The sequence below is a fragment of the Aphidius gifuensis genome, linkage group LG3 (genome assembly GCF_014905175.1).
Source record: "Aphidius gifuensis isolate YNYX2018 linkage group LG3, ASM1490517v1, whole genome shotgun sequence".
Taxonomy (NCBI): domain Eukaryota; kingdom Metazoa; phylum Arthropoda; class Insecta; order Hymenoptera; family Braconidae; genus Aphidius; species Aphidius gifuensis.
The window spans coordinates 7,559,587-7,576,636 of record NC_057790.1 but is presented as its reverse complement, the minus strand read 5'-3'; positions in this window follow the sequence as shown (position 1 = coordinate 7,576,636).

Sequence of the window (17,050 nt, the reverse complement as noted above, 5' to 3'; positions counted from 1 at the left end):
ATTTTATTTGTTAAATTAGGTCTACAAATAACTGTTTGTTAATTTTACAAATTTTTGTTTGTAAAATGAAATTTACAAACAGCTGTTTGTTAATTTTACAAATACTTTTTGTTAAATTTTTTTTTTTTTGTGCAAGCAAAAAAATAAATGTCTATTCATTTATATAATATTTTTTGATACGTAAATTTTATTATTTTTTCAAATATTCTACTTATTTTTACATTAAATCTTCATTTATATATGCTTCGAGCCAATTTAACACAAAAAAATTTGTAAAATTAACAACCAGAGTTTGTAAAAACATTTTACAAATTTTTTGTTGGTAAAATTAACAAACAGAGTTTGTAAAATTAACAAACAGAGTTTGTAAAATTAACAAACGGAGTGTGTAAAAATATTTTACAAATTTTTTGTTTGTAAAATTAACAAATAAAACTTGTCAAAAGATTTTACAAATTTTTTTTTGTTAAATTAACAAACAAAAATTTGACAAACGACTAAAGTCTACAAATTACAAACGAATTACCAACTTTTTTTTACTGTGTAACATCAAAACAAAAATTCTTCAACCTAATTTTTTTTATTCATATATTTTTATTTCACATATTTTGTTTATTAAAAAGGGGAAAAATGAGTTACTTTTGTATATAAAAATTAAGAATTTTTGTTTTGATGTTATTTCACTTCTTTTGTTTAAATAATCGCAATATGTAAAAAAACTATTCTGGAGAAGATCTTAATTTTTTGATTTTTAAAGGAATAAAATTATAAAAAATTATTTAAAAGAAACAAATACGCGCCGACTTATCCCGGCTAATACGCAAGCGCGCTTATGCATGCATATGTGTGAATATGTATACATATATACGCATATTTATATGTTCTACAATATAAGGCGAGAGTAAATTGACACGGTGAACGCAAGAAAGAGAAAAATGCAGAATGGGGCAATTTTGACAAAATATTTATTTTTTAGTCAAATCTTGTACCTGGCTTTTACGGGTTCTCATATCTATTTTACTATTTATCGGAAAAATTCGAGGCTAGGCTCATTGGATAGGGAAATATCGATATTAATAAGGAAAGTAATTTTAGTTTTAATTTATATTTGATAATAAGTAAGTTATTGAGCAATCAAAAATTCGTGACGTCGACTAACCCTACTTACGAAGTGTTGTTAGCTGATACTTAATTCAAATTTATATGATAATTTTTAAATTTGGGCCGTGTACCAAAATGTCAATGAAAAATTAAATAAGGCCCAAACTTTGAAATAAAAAAAGTTCCCAGGTAGGAGTAAACGATTGTGCCAGGCCTGGCACAAGCTTGTCCACAAGGCTCACATGCTTGTGTCTAGCTTGTGCTACAAGCTTGTGCCAAGGTTGTTAAGTGATTGGAAATGTGCCTATGTTACAAGCTTGATGACAAGCCTTGTGCCAAGGCTCGTGTCCCAGCCTCGTGTCAAGACTCGTATTCCAGCCTTGTGCCAAGGCTTGTGCCTCGGGCTTGACTCAAGCTTCCAAAAACAATTTTAAAAAAAATATAAATAAATTACTATGGTTAATCTATTATTATTGTTAATTTAATAATTCCGACATTATTATTTTTTAATTCAGACAATTCTATTAAACGATAATAATTGAACGAAAAACTAGGGACGCGACGCGGGATCGATCCGGGGCTTCTCACGTGGAAGTCCAATGCACTATCATGTCAACCATCGGGGTATTGATAAAAGTGGTCGTCAAAATTTTTTATATAAATAAATTCTATTGAGACTAAACACACAGTCCTCGCGAATGCCTCACACAATAGTCAAAGCCTGATAATTTTTATTTGAAATTTATATTAAATTTATATATCTAATTACTATAATTTTTTTTTTTGAGTTAAATATATGCATAAGTCAAGTCTCGTGTCGGGCTTGGTGAAACAATGGGCACCAGCTTGAAACAAGGCTATATTACGAGGGTCGTGTGAGGGTGGGAAAAATCAAGGGGACAGTCTTGTGTCGAGCCTGGATTAACAAGGCTTGTCTAGTGACTGGAAAAACAGGCTTGACACAACCTTGAAATTTTTAATCTTGTGTGAGGCTTGGAACTAACGATTAACACAGGCTTGGTACAAGCCTGGACTAACAAGTCTTGTGCAATGACTGTAAATACAGGCTTGACACGAGCTTGGAATTTTCAACCTTGTTTAAGGCTTGGAATGACCGATTGACACAGGCTTGGTACAAGCCTGGACTAGCAAGTCTTGTGCAATGACTGTAAATACAGGCTTGATACGAGCTTTGAATTTTTAACCTTGTGTGAGGCTTGGAATTAACGATTGTCACAGGCTTGGTACAAGCCTGGAATAACAAGTCTTGTGCAATGACTGTAAATACAAGCTTGACACGAGCTTGGAATTTTTAACCTTGTGTGAGGCTTGGAAATAACAATCGACACAGGCTTGGTACAAGCCTAGATTAACAAGTCTTGTGCAATGACTGGAAAAATTCTCTGTGCCAAGCTAGGCACATTCTAGTCCACCAAGGGTAGGAAACACAAGCTTGTAACAAGCCTGGCATGGCCGTTTACCCTTGTGGGATCCTACCTGGGTTACGTCGTTTTCGGAACGAAAAAAAAACGTATTGAACTTTTTAAAAGCCAATTTGATTCAGATGTTCAAAACTTATCGCAAAATAACAAAAAGTGACATGAATGGACCGATTTTATAAGTATCTTACGGAACACTATTAGCTTTTAAAAATATTGAAAACGGATAGAAATAAGTTTGAAAAATATTTACCTGTCAAATTTTTCTTCAACACGTATCCAATTCATTTGCAATTTAATCCAGGACGGTGTTTTAAAAAATATTAAAAGCAACACTAACAAATTGTATCCATAAAAAACGGTGTTCGACAACTTCCACATGAATTTGCCTGAAAAAATAAAAATAAAAGATTTGATCATATGTACAATTGAAAATATCCAGAATGTGAACTAAAAGTGAGAGTTTCACCTTTCATTGAATGAATTGCTCGATTTAAAGCTGCAGCAAAAGCAATACCCATAAAAGAAATAATCATCAAAGAGTAGCTTGTAACAAATGATGGAAATTTAAAAACATATTTATCTGGTGTTGAATTTCGCATGCCATTTATTGGAAAATTTCCAAAAACTTGTGAAACAGCAATAATTGGTTTCATAATATTCCAAAAATTCTCTTTATCCTGTAAAATAGTAATTTTGTATACAAATTTTTTAACCTAAATGCACGGAAAGTTTTTTTGGTAGCAAAATCAAATATATATACATATAATATATATAAATATATATATATATAATTTATTTGTTATTCTCATTGACAGAAATTTTCGAAGTTTTGCAAGACGTTCAACTGTTTTAATATTGCAATTAAAGTAGAATTAAAAACTTTTGGGAGTGAAAGATCAATTGTCAATAAATTATCAAAATGCAGGTACGTGGTGGGTAAGTGTGTTTATTTATTTATTTATTTATTCTATTCTTTATTTAAATACTCATTAATTCACTAATAAACAAATAAAATTAGTCACACTTCAAAAACTTCGCCTTTGGATTCTAGGCACTGTTCCATTGGATTAATGGAGCACTGCTCCGCTAACGTTGTTCCTTTCATTTCTTGGTTCTGTACCTAGGTATATATTTGTTGAGCAGATTTTGGTGTTTCGAAAGCATGCGCAGACACAACTACATTTTATTTTTTCTCTCTCTCTATTTGTACTTCTATATCTGTCACGCACTGAGAAAAAAAATTGCTACAGTTTAGCAAATTTTTTCTTGGAATTTTTTTGTCTTAAGTTGGAAAAAAAAATAATAATTTGAGAAAAAATGTCTTGTTTTGAGAAAATATTTTTTTTCAATTTGAGACAAATTATTTTTTTTTTTTTTAAAATATAGAATTAATTTAAGAAAACTTGTGATAAACTTAAGGATATTTTGTCTTTTGATTTGAGGAAAAATTTGCAAAAAAAAAATGACATATACTTCAATTTGAAAGACAAGTCATTCGATTTAAGGCAACAAGCGTTCAAGTAGAGAGAAAATTCGCTCAAATGAAATAACATAACCCTCAATTCAAAACAATATTGATTTTTTTTATGTAAAATATTTATTAATTAAAATAACTTTAGAATTAAATTAAAGCAACAAACGATCAATTTGAGAAAAAATTTGCTAAAATGAAATGACATAACCCTCAATTTGAAAGAAGAGTCATTCAATTTAAAGCAACGAGCGATCAAGTTGAGAGAAAATTTGCTAAAATAAAATAACATATGCCTCAATTCAAAACAGTATTGATTTTTTTTATGTAAAATATTTGTTAATTAAAGTTACTTGACAATTAAATCAAAGCAACAAACAATCAATTTGAGAAAAAATTTGCTAAAATAAAATGACATATACCTTAATTTGAAAGACGAGTCATTCAATTTGAAGCAGCGAGCGATCAAGTTGAGAGAAAATTTGCTAAAATAAAATCAAAATTTGCTCTATTTATATCATTATTCACTCAACTTAAATATGTTTTTTTTTCTCAACTTGAATGATTGTTGTCTCAAGTTAAATTAATAAATAATCAAAAGTTGAAAAAATACATTTTTTAATTAAAAAAAAAAAAAAATTATTATTTTTCGCTCACATTATTTTTTTTTTCAACTTAAGACAAAAAAGTTCCAAGAAAAAATTTGCTAATATGAAGAAAATTTTTTTTCAAGAACAGCAATTTTTTTTCTCAGTGCGTAATGATATTTACATCATAAATATATATTTATAAATTATTATAAATGATCTATATATCTTTAGTTATTGATTTTATCGAATATTTAACATATACACTGAAAAAAAAAAGTTCTACCAGATAGAACTTTTGTTCTAAGAAATTTTTGAATTTGAAAAAAAAAAAAAGTTCTTGTTATGAATAGAAAACTTCTTGTTAAAAGACAAAAAATTTCTTGAAACATGACAGTTTTAGATTTGAAATAAACCTAAAATAGATTTGAAGAAAGAAAAATTATCTTTGTAATGATAATAAAACTTCTTGAAATGAATGCTAAAAAGGTCTTGAATTGAGACGCATACTTCTTAAAAAAAATCTTTTTGTTCTCACTTCATCAACAACGGTTCTAAATTTTAGAACAAGGCTTCTTGGAAATAATCAAGTTGTGTCTTGAATTGAGAACAAAAAGATTTCTGTCAAGTCAAAATTAGATTCAATTCAAGAAGTAAATTACTACTGATTTAAATAAATAAAAAAATTATTTATTCAACATTACTTTCGTTAATTACCAGAAGTACAGTGCAACTCTACATTGTAAACCATATTTTTTTTCCTAAACTAATTACCTATGAGGGAAACCGAACCCTTGACCGACGCAAACCACGATATCTTAAACCTATCGACTTCCCCACCGAGCCACGAACGCATGTACATGACGGGACGAAAATTTCTGTTCTCATAAAGCACGAGATTTAAGAAGAAAGATTACGTCATATTCAAATTGAAGTTAATTTTGTTAACAAGTCAAAAGGAAAATGTTTTGCTCATATTTTTTTTTTACATATATGATAAGACAACTTGTCAGACATAAGAAAATATTCTTTTACGATGTTTCTATTACTTTAATAATTATATAATAATAATATAAAAAATGAATACCGACTAAAGATTAGTTTTCTATTAAATTTTTTTTACATTAATTTTTTTTATATCATTTAGTTTCATATTTTTCTTAAGTATTTATTATCAAACTTGATTTTTTTAAATTGGAATATGATTTAATTTTTCTTCTTAAATGTCGTGCTTTATGAGAACAGAAATTTTCGTCCCGTCATAACTAATTAGATTAGGAAAAAAAATATGGTTTACAATGTAGAGTTGCACTGTACTTCTGGTAATTAACGAAAGTAATGTTGAATAAATAATTTTTTTATTTATTTAAATCAGTAGTAATTTACTTCTTGAATTGAATCTAATTTTGACTTGATAGAAATCTTTTTGTTCTCAATTCAAGACACAACTTGATTATTTCTAAGAAGCCTTGTTCTAAAATTTAGAACTGTTGTTCATGATGTGGGAACAAAAAGATTTTTTTTAAGAAGTATGCGTCTCAATTCAAGACCTTTTTAGCATTTATTTCAAGAAGTTTTATTATCATTACTAGGATAATTTTTCTTTTTTCAAATCTATTTTAGGTTTATTTCAAATCTAAATTTGTCATGTTTCAAGAATTTTTTCTGTCTTTTAACAAGAAGTTTTCTATTCATAACAAGAACTTTTTTTCTTCTTTCAAAACTAAAAATTTCCTAGAACGAAAATTCTATTTTCAAGAAGTTTTGTTATCAAATATAGAGTTTTTTTTTTACAGTGTATATGCATTCATATATATGTTAATTGTTTAATAGTCACTGAAATAAAGAGGTTATGTGATGTGTATGAGTGTCTCTTTCTTGATTCAAGTGATAGCTCAGGCTGCTCAACGAATACAGTACCTTTGAATTAACAGAGAAACCGGACCGATATCAGTGCTCCTTGAATATCATTGAGCAGTGCTCAATAAAATGTGCTCTATGAATCCAATGGAACAGTGCCTAGAATTCAAAGGCGCAGTTTTTGCAGTGCATCTTCGAAAGCTCTAGAGCTTTTATCTAAATCGACTCCTTTGAAGATAAAGTTTTTGAGAAAAATAGATAGATAATTAATTTTTTTTTTTGTCAATCAATTTTACTTAAAGACTGATTTTGATGGGAGCTTTACAGGGTTTGAAGAAACTTTTTCTAAGCTCAAGGCAAAGTTTCTACAGCTATCTTATTGAAAGTACTTGCTCTACATGGATAGAGTTAAAAGGTTAAAAATAAAATAAATTTTCGTAAAAAATATATCTGCTACAGAATTAACCTACACTGAAAAAAAAGTTACCGCTGCAGGCACGGTACGTTCCTGCTGCCGTAGCAGTAGAGTAGACTGCGAAGTGCTGGACTGCTGTCAGAGCAGTACACCCAACTTGGAATTTCTGTACTGCTCTCACAGCAGTACAGCACTGCTGCTGTAGCGGTAGACTTTTCTGTTGATGAGTTTAGGTGTATGAGCGGTACAAAGAATAGCTGTCCCGAGTGGAAAAATTTTCAGGATGCCCTATTTGACCTCGAACTCTGATCAGAAACGGATCAGGATTCCTTATTCAGGGAGCCTGACTCTTTCCTGACCCGAACCTGGTCAGGACACCTTACGATTTCCTTAAGTCAGGTAACCTTAGCCAATCCTGTTCAGGAAAAGAACAGGAAACCTTGACGTATCCTGAATAAGGTTTCCTGAACAGATTCTGACCAGGATACTATCAGGAAAAATTTATCAAATAAATTAATTTTTTTTATTCAGTTTTCCTGTTTAGGAAAGGAACAGGAAACCTGAACGTATCCTGAATAAGGTTTCCTGAACAGATTCTGACCAGGATACTATCAGGAAAAATTTATCAAATAAATTAATTTTTTTTATTCAGTTTTCCTGTTCAGGAAAGGAACAGGAAACCTGAACGTTACCTGAATAAGGTTTCCTGAACAGATTCTGACCAGGATACTATCAGGAAAAATTTATCAAATAAATTAATTTTTTTTATTCAGTTTTCCTGTTCAGGAAAGGAACAGGAAACCTGAATGTATCCTGAATAAGGTTTCCTGAACAGATTCTGACCAGAATATTATCAGGAAAAATATTTATTATTATAATTTTAATTTTAAAACAAAATGACAAGGGACAATTTAACAAATTGTTATATTTTATTTTTACGTCAAATTTAGGTCGCAAATTCTAATTTAAGTTTTTTTTAGCTGATGTAATTTATGAAAGCAAAAAATCACATCCGATCATCGATAGACGGCGTGGCCGCGCGTGTTAAGGCCCGTAGTTGTAATCTGAACGATCCGAGTTCGCGTCCCGCTAGTGGTTAGGTAATTTAAGTTATGTTAGGTATATAAAATCTTATCATTCAACCTGTTTCATCATTAACATTGCTATATAGTAAATTAGTTAACCGATTTACAAAACATCAAATAATAAAAATTAATTTTTCTTTAGAATTACTTGATCCGTTTAAGATCAGGAATCCTGTTCCATTCCTGATCAGTTATCCTGGTCAGGTTTCCTGATCCGGTTCTGATCAGAATCCTAAAAAAGAGCGTTACATTCTGATCCTTTCCTGAACAGGATTCCTGGTTATATTCTAGTCAGGAATCCTGATCCATTCCTGTTCAGGTATCCTGGCTCTCACCCTACAATCTGGCCAGGTTTCCTGATCCGGTTCTGATCAGAATCCTAAAAAAGAGCGTTACATTCTGATCCGTTCCTGAACAGGATTTCTGATCCGGTTCTGATTTGAAATCAGGTTCCCTGATCCGGTTCTGATCAGGACCTTAACTAAATTTCCACTCAGGGTATGACACGTGAAGACTCGTTCGATAAATTAAATGATGTATATATGTATAATATTAATATTAAGGGATTACCTCGGCCAGTCACTAATAATGAGAATGCTTTGAAATTTTTACAGTAGATTCTTGAAATACTGATACATTTTATGTAATTTTTTGGTAATTGTTTGGAAGCTCGTTTTTTTTTTATTAATTTTCAAAGTTGCCAACTTTTAACATGGGCTCTTATGGAGAATACGATTTTTGTCAAAAAAAAGTCCATTAAAATACCGATATCTTTAATCGAAATAATGACATCGTGAAAAAAAACCTATTGGGCTATGAAGTGAAACAAAACAAAACGTATGGAAAAAAAATTGGAGAGGTTTGGAGCTTAGTTTTTTTATAATTAATAATTAAAGTAAGAAAAAATTCATCTAATCGAGCAGTATATATGACGTCTACTATATTCTAATGTACGCTTGGCAACACCGAATAGTGATCCGCCATGTTGTGGCGCGTAGGTTTAAAAACGCCAGTAATAAATCCCACATTGATACACACATACTGCCACAGCAGCTATATCATACACTAACACAACCGCACTCTCAGTACAACCAACTGTTTTTTTTTTTTTTGCGGTGTTTCACGATTTACACATTTTTTTTAAATATTGAATAAATGTTTAAAAGGATAAAAAGTTGATCAATTATATTTCAGGGATTAATAATATTAGGTTATTATACAAAAATTATTTCAAAAAACTATTGTTTTATCGAAAAAAAAAAAATTAAAAATTCATCTTTTCGAGGTTGGCAATGGCTCTCAGACCAATGTATTAAACATAGGCTTTATCCCCTCTCTTATACCGCAAAATTTGGCCGAGGTAATCCCTTAATTATTAATAAATATGATTATATATTACTATTATTATTGAATATGAATTGATTTTAAAATCTTGTATATTATAAAAAAATATATATAAAGAATTTGAAAAAAATATATTTCATTTGAATATAGAATTAAAAAAAAAAAAATTTACATTTTTAATTTACCGTGTAATAATAATAAGTTAACTTATTGAATAAACGAAAAAATTGCATTAACTATAATGATAACATAAAAATAATATTACACGGTAAATTAAAAATGTAAAAAATTTAATTTTTAACGTGAAAAAAAATTTTTAAATTCAACATTAAAAGAAATGTTTAATTGAACATTTTAAAAAATGCTAAATTTGAATCCTAACCTATAAGTGATGTCAAAGTCGTGAACCGTATATGACCGCGCACACAGATGCGCGCATTCAGTTGCCATAGCAGTGCTCTGTACTGCTGAATCAGCAGTACAGTTTACCGAGATAATACGGGTGCTTACTGTGGATTTACATGGACATCCTGCTACTGTAGCGGTCTACCATTACCGGTCTAATAGATCGTGCCTGCAGCGGGAACTTTTTTTCAGTCTAGCGGGCTGCAACACAACAGTCTACGTCATCTCTAGTAAATATTTAGCACAAAAGGTGGTCAAATTTTTCCACTGTTGCGATCGCATTACCACTGTCATATCTCTCATAGAATTTAGGGACGCCTAAAACATCCGCGAAGAACTTAGTCGATTTTTCCTAAATTCCAAAAAAAAGGCAGAGATTTTTCCTCCCTGCAATATTCATTTGGTCTACAAACTTTGAACCGTGTGAATCACCTCTTTTACGAGGCTTATCACATAATTTCATTAAGGAATATATCTCAAACAAAATCACCTCCTAGGAGAACGCTACAGTTGTGTTGCGTGACGCAGTAGCAATCCAGTAACAAATAGAATAATTCATTTAACTTTCAATCAAATTAAATATAATCTGAAAATGATCTACAAAATAAAAACTAAATTTCGGGTATCGATATTCACCTGATTCATAATATAATAACGTCTAACATTTCAACAAATTTCAATATTATTTGTATTCTGTGTCAGCGTTAATCATTGATACTTATTCAACCACTACAAACATTAAAATTATACCAAGTATAAAAATCAATTTGATTCACACTAAACGTTAAAGCTGAAATATTTTGTTCATCTAATTATAAAAAAAAAAAAACAGTATCGAACGAATAAATAAAAGAAAAGAAAGAATTTTGTTGCAAATTCTGACTGCCACCAATTATAATATAATTTTCGGAATCTATGAAAACTGAGAAGAATTCTCTCTCGATTGAACTATTGACGTCTTTTAATAAGCTCGAAATATTTAAATATACCCGTCATATACCGACAATTAGCATAGGGTCGTTTTTGTTTGTTCAATATCGTGATATTTTTTATCGAGTTTCTTTAACAATTTTTGTTGGAGATTTTTTTCTCAGTATACTTTTTGCAATTTTCCATGTTGCTCAATATCGATATCGTCCAATGAGATTGAATGAATTGGTAAAGGTCCCTGCTCAATCGATGGCTGAATTTTATTAATCCATAAATAATCCATATTTATTAATAGAATTTTTCAAATGTTCGTTTGAAATAACTTTCACACCTTTTCCAGGTATAAAACTTTGTTTTCATGACTCAATGCCATTCAATACTAATAAAAACTTCGTATACAAATATTTATAAAAATAATATATTTTTCAGTTTTAACGTCATCAAATGAGTCTTGGAAAAAGAATATGTCAGCTGCCGCACTCATGATGTGTGTAATTATCAAATAGATTATCAGTACTGATTCTTACAATAAAAATTATTTTCTACTTGACAGTTTGTAACTAAGAGTGAGCATGCAACAAAACGCTAGTAATGTATCAACATGAGTTCTAAACCATAATTTATTTATATAGAATCAATTTAATCACCAACATGATCGCAGCAGGGAATTACATAGTTTATAATCCGCGGTTTGATCACCAGTGTGATTAAAGTAGCGGTTTGCATTTTAAATTCATTTACACAACATTCGCATGGATCGGAATATAAAAAAGAACTCCGATTGCTCCCATTTTTTAATATTTTATATATGCAAGTTGATAGTGATTAAAAAAAAAATCAAAGGTAAAATACATATTGAATAGACCTTGCCCTCTGAATGTTACATCTTGATATCCATATTCGAGATTATTATTACACAGAAACAAGATTTAAAAAAATGGTTGCATGCTGGTGACATAGTTCTACACGCATGCACACGTAGAACTTGGTAATGTTATGTTACTTGTTGATGGTATATTTGTCTCTTTTTTTGCATTCACGATTGTTTTGTTTTTTCGAACATATATTTTTTTTTTTAATAAACTATTTAAAGAGACAATTAAAATGTGTAATGCACTTTTTTCATTTCGCTGGTTTTTTTGGTTCTATTTATACATTCAATTCAAGCTGGTATCAAGCTTCAATTAAATTGAGTCAGTTTTGAAAATTCAAATATTAAATAACTACTTGTTGATAAAAATATAAAATGACAAAATTTTAAACAGGAAATATAAAAAAAACTGACGACAAATCTCAAATGCAATTTCTTGTCAGGATCGTTTTTGAAAAACCTTTCAGTTTGTGGGTTTTTTTATTATAGTTGCTTGAAATTTATTAATTGACAAAATAATAAATTAAGAAATCTAGCTTATCCAAAAACCATTACACAAAGTTTGCTGCGGTCCCAATTGCTTATAACCATGATGAAAATTACTTATTATATTAATTAAAACTACTTTCTGCACGATATAACAAAAGCTAGTTTTATTTTAACAGTTCATATTAATCTAATTGTACAGGTTGTACTTGATAATTTATAAGTTTGAATATATATTACATAATTAATTCATCGTGGCTATAAATGATCAACAATTTTTTTCCATAGAAAATTCAATCCTTACAAAATACATATTTTTTTAGGTATTAATTTTGTGTGGTATATTTTTCTGTTGTTCGAATAATGAAATACAAAAATGGATAAATTTTGATTAATAATGAGAGATTCAGACAGAATCTAATATCCTGCTAGAAACTGCATGTAAACGATTTGATATGTAACGATGGTACCAGTGATCTGAAAAAAATTTAATAAAAACGTGATAAAACTGTAGTTAATAAAATATATATGTATACTTACTGTCAATATAAATTGACGAGTAATTGAAAAAAAACTTCATTGCTGTAAATGAAACTTTATCAATCGATAATTGCTGTTGAATCCAAAAAACCTTCAATAGAAATAATAATAATTATTATCAATTGAATTGACGTATTGAAACCTTAATTATACGGTGTCATATATAAATAATATCAACAAACCTCAACTATAAAAACTGATGGATGACAACGAACGAATATTGATAATGCATGTTTACTTTCAACATCAATTTTGGCAGCTCATAACACAACTGCTATCGTTCGAGAAACCATAAAAAAAATTGACAAAAAAAAATATATTGGTATTTTCGATTCAGTTATCACGGATCTAAAATGAATATTGAGCATTTATCTGCAATAATTTCAGGAATATCCCAGGTAGAAATAAGTCAATTTTTTGACTCCTCGTATTAAATTAACATGTGAAGTTAAAAAGTGACCTCAAATTGACTCTAATTTTTACCTGGGATTGAATTATTAATTTACAAATACCTTATTCCTTCTGATGTTTGTACGCAAATCTGATATACATTCATGCTACATGATAATATTATCAGCGGTGAAACGATATCGTCTGCTTCTTTGACAAGTTCATTTATTATAACATATTTTTTTTTTATTTTTCGCCAATTTATTCTTTCTGTTGAAATGTTTGAAATTTTAAAACGTACAACTTCGTTAAGACTTTTGTATCTCTCTGCGAGACCGATTGATACCTGACAAATTAGAATTGATAGTATTAACTATCGAAATGACTATTTCATACACGGAGAGAAAAAAATATTAGGTTTTACTAAAAAAAAACACTGGATTTTACTATGTTTTATAGTACTGGTGAATGTTTTGGGAAATTTAGCAACATTTATCATGTAAACAGTGAGTTTTACTATGTTTGAAAATTTTAATCAGACGTAGTAAGTATCATAATACTCAATCGTAAAAATAGCCATGTTTAAAATAAAAAGTACTATGTTGTATAGTGAAAAATATATTTGATAAAATATTTTAAAAATTTGACAATTTTTTTTCTATTGTATTAATAACGCAAAAGCTTTTGTTTCGTTTTGTTTTGTTTTGTTTTTTTTTTTCACACTCTGACCGGGGATCGAACCGACGAAGTATGTATTGACGTGGTATCGGGTACGCTTTAGACCGCTCAGCTACCGGACTTAACCGGAATTAACGTAAAATTGACTTTTTTGTTTGGTATTTCGTCTTTCTGCTTTTTTTTCCATGTGAACATTGTAAAATTCGCTTCAAATATCGTAATTCACAATAAAAATTAAATCGGGAATCGTATTTTTTAAAATAGCTGAGTAGTATAAATAACATTGTTCGAATTTAGGTACCGAATGATTATTTTAACGAGCGTCAATTGTCAATTCTACTATGCTAACATAATAATCATTAATTTACACATAGCACTTTGTATCTAAAGTTTATTTAAAAAAAAGATTTCGTTAGTACTTTCGACTATGTCTTCAGTAAAAAAAATCTTGTTCCATAGTTTGATTACAAATGATTTAATTTACTATGTGCCTTTATTAAAATATATAGAATAAATAATAAAAAATATAAAAAAAATATTATATCTTATCAAAAATCCGAAAACATCCACCGGTACTACAGTAGCATAGTAAAACATTTTTTTCTCTCCGTGTAGTGAATAATATACAATAATTCTTTAGTGGTTTTTTTGTACCAAAATAATTGAAAGATTACAAAAGTTCCAAGTGAATGTCGCCATGGTACGTATATAATGGAACCAATTACTCCCGCAAAAAGTTTATAATCTGTTATTAAAACAAAAATCAATTGATAATGCGTTTGAAAAACGTTAATCATATATCTCATCAATATACTCAACTGTTTGATAAGCTATCCACGGATCCAAAAAGTAATAAATATCTTTCACCCATTGCACTAAAATATATTTTAGCTGATGCTTCAGATATTGGATGTTTATAACTGTATATATGCTCGATCGAAGCAGAGATAAACAAAATTAGTGAAAAATTTAGTAACGGCTGCATTCTCTTTGAAAATTGAAAATTTTCAAAACTCCGGCGGGAGGACGCGTTAACTCCGAAATTATAATTTTTATTTATTATTTAATAATGAATTGTAATATAATAATTTTTTATATATTACAATTATTCATTATATTAAATTTATTTATAAAACTTTAACCTCAAATTTTCAAAAAACAGGATAAATACAAAATAAATAAACTAAATTAATTCCTAGAATTGTTGAGTGCTACCATCTGCCATCTTAAAAAAAAAAACTCTAATGGTAAAAATCAAGGTCTGTAGATTAATAGACGGCTGGGATAGGGTCGTCGCATGACTCAGTGCGCATGCGCGGTCAGCCATGTTTGATGCTTGTGCGACGACCTTATCCCAGCCGTCTATTAATCTACAGACCTTGGTAAAAATGAGTGGGTATTATGCTCTACAGTCACAAGTGCGCATGCGTATGGCAAAAAAATGATGAAAAAAAAAAATAATGATTGCTTAAATCTTCATTAATTGTTTAAATAATCAACTAAAAAATCTCATATTATAGTCAAAAAATTTGTTAGAAAATTTTCTACAAGCTGTTGAGCCAATTAAGCTCATTGAATGATTTCTTTGTGGTTCATTTTATTTTATAAACTACTCACTCTGATATTTTTTATAAACAATCGCTAATTATAAAAAAAATAATTGTTGAAAAAGTTTCTAGTATGGCTCTGGTTGTAGATTTTTTGACGAAGAATCCATTAAACTAGCATAAAACCTCTTAGTTGATTTTTAAAAAAGTTATGTATGTTCCAAAAAAATGTCGTTTCAGTTTTTCTTGAATAAACAAACGAATTCGATTTTAAAAAATATAAACTTTTTCTAATTATCTTTATTTCATTATTTACTGTTATCTGTGAAATTTTCGCATCCATGATTTTTTCTTAGTTTTGTTAATATCTCGCTTCGAAGATTTCGTTACATTTTTCTTTTGTCATTTGTACACTCAATAATTACTCAAAAAATTTTAATTTTATTAGAGGCTCTAGAGCTCGTCGAGATCTTCAATTTGAGCCTAATACGAATAATCTAGCTTAATTATTATAGAAGCTATGAGCGGTATTCATAAAACATATAGTGAAAATAATACTATAGGTGGGACGCTTCGCGTCTATCCCACCTCCGTAAAATTGTGTGTAGTTTAGACCGTAGACGGAAGGTTGTTTGTTGAAAGCTGAAAAAACTGAATGTATAAACAAACATTTTATGTAAAAAAACATTTCAATTAACTATAACTAGTAGCTTTTGGTCATAATTATTTTCAAGTAATAATTGGTTTTTAAAAATTAGTTCATAAAAAAAGAATCGTATTGAACTCTTCAAGAGCCAATCTAATTTGGAAATTCAAAAGGCAACATAACAAAAATTCATATTTGTCCTATGGATTACTAATAACTTTGAAAAATATCTACTTGTCAAATTTTTCTTCAACAAGCGTCCAATTTATTTGCAATTTGATCCAGCTTGGTGTTTTAAAAAATATTAGAAGCAGCACTAAAAAATTGTATCCATAAAAAATCGTATTTGACAATTTCCACAAAAATTTCCCTGCAAAAGTAAAAACAAAAATGAAAGATTTGATTTCATCTACAATTAAATATATTCAGAATGTAAACTTAACCTTTCGTTGAATGAATTGCTTCATTAAAAGCTGCAGCAATACCAATACCAATAAAAGAAATAATCATCAAAGAGTAGCTTGTAATAAACGATGAAAATTTAAAAACATATTTATCTGGTGTTGAATTTTGAATGCCATTTATTGGAAAATTTCCAAAAACTTGTGAAACAGCAATAATTGGTTTCATAATATTCCAAAAATTCTCTTTATCCTGTAAAATAGTAACTTAGTACAAATTTATTTAACCCGAAAATCAAAGACTTAAGTTGTGTGCATGACGGGAAAAAAATCCAGTAACAAACACAATTATTTACACATTATTCAATTGAACTACGAAAAAAAAACTAATTTTTAGGTATCGATATCCGTCTGATTCATCATATAATAACGTCTATCGAAAAACAAAATTTAACATCATTTCCTGTGTCAACGTCAATCATTGATCCTTATTCAACCAGTACAAACATTAAAACATTTACTAAGTATACAAAATCAATTTGGCTCATACTGAACATTAAGGCGAAAATATTTTGTTAATGTAATTATAAAAAAAAATCAGTATCGAACAAATAAATAAAAGAAACATCTGCCCTCATCAATGTCCCTCATGTTGTTCAACATTACTCTCACAAATTATAATGTAATTTTGAGAATCTATGAAAACGTCAATGAAAACTCTCAATGAATAAATATTAAATATACATGTATATTGTGCACAATTAGCCCACAATTAACTTATGCTCATTGGAACGAGCGTGAACTATACACAAGCATCAACTTCTCTTTTTGTTTGTTAAATATCACGATAG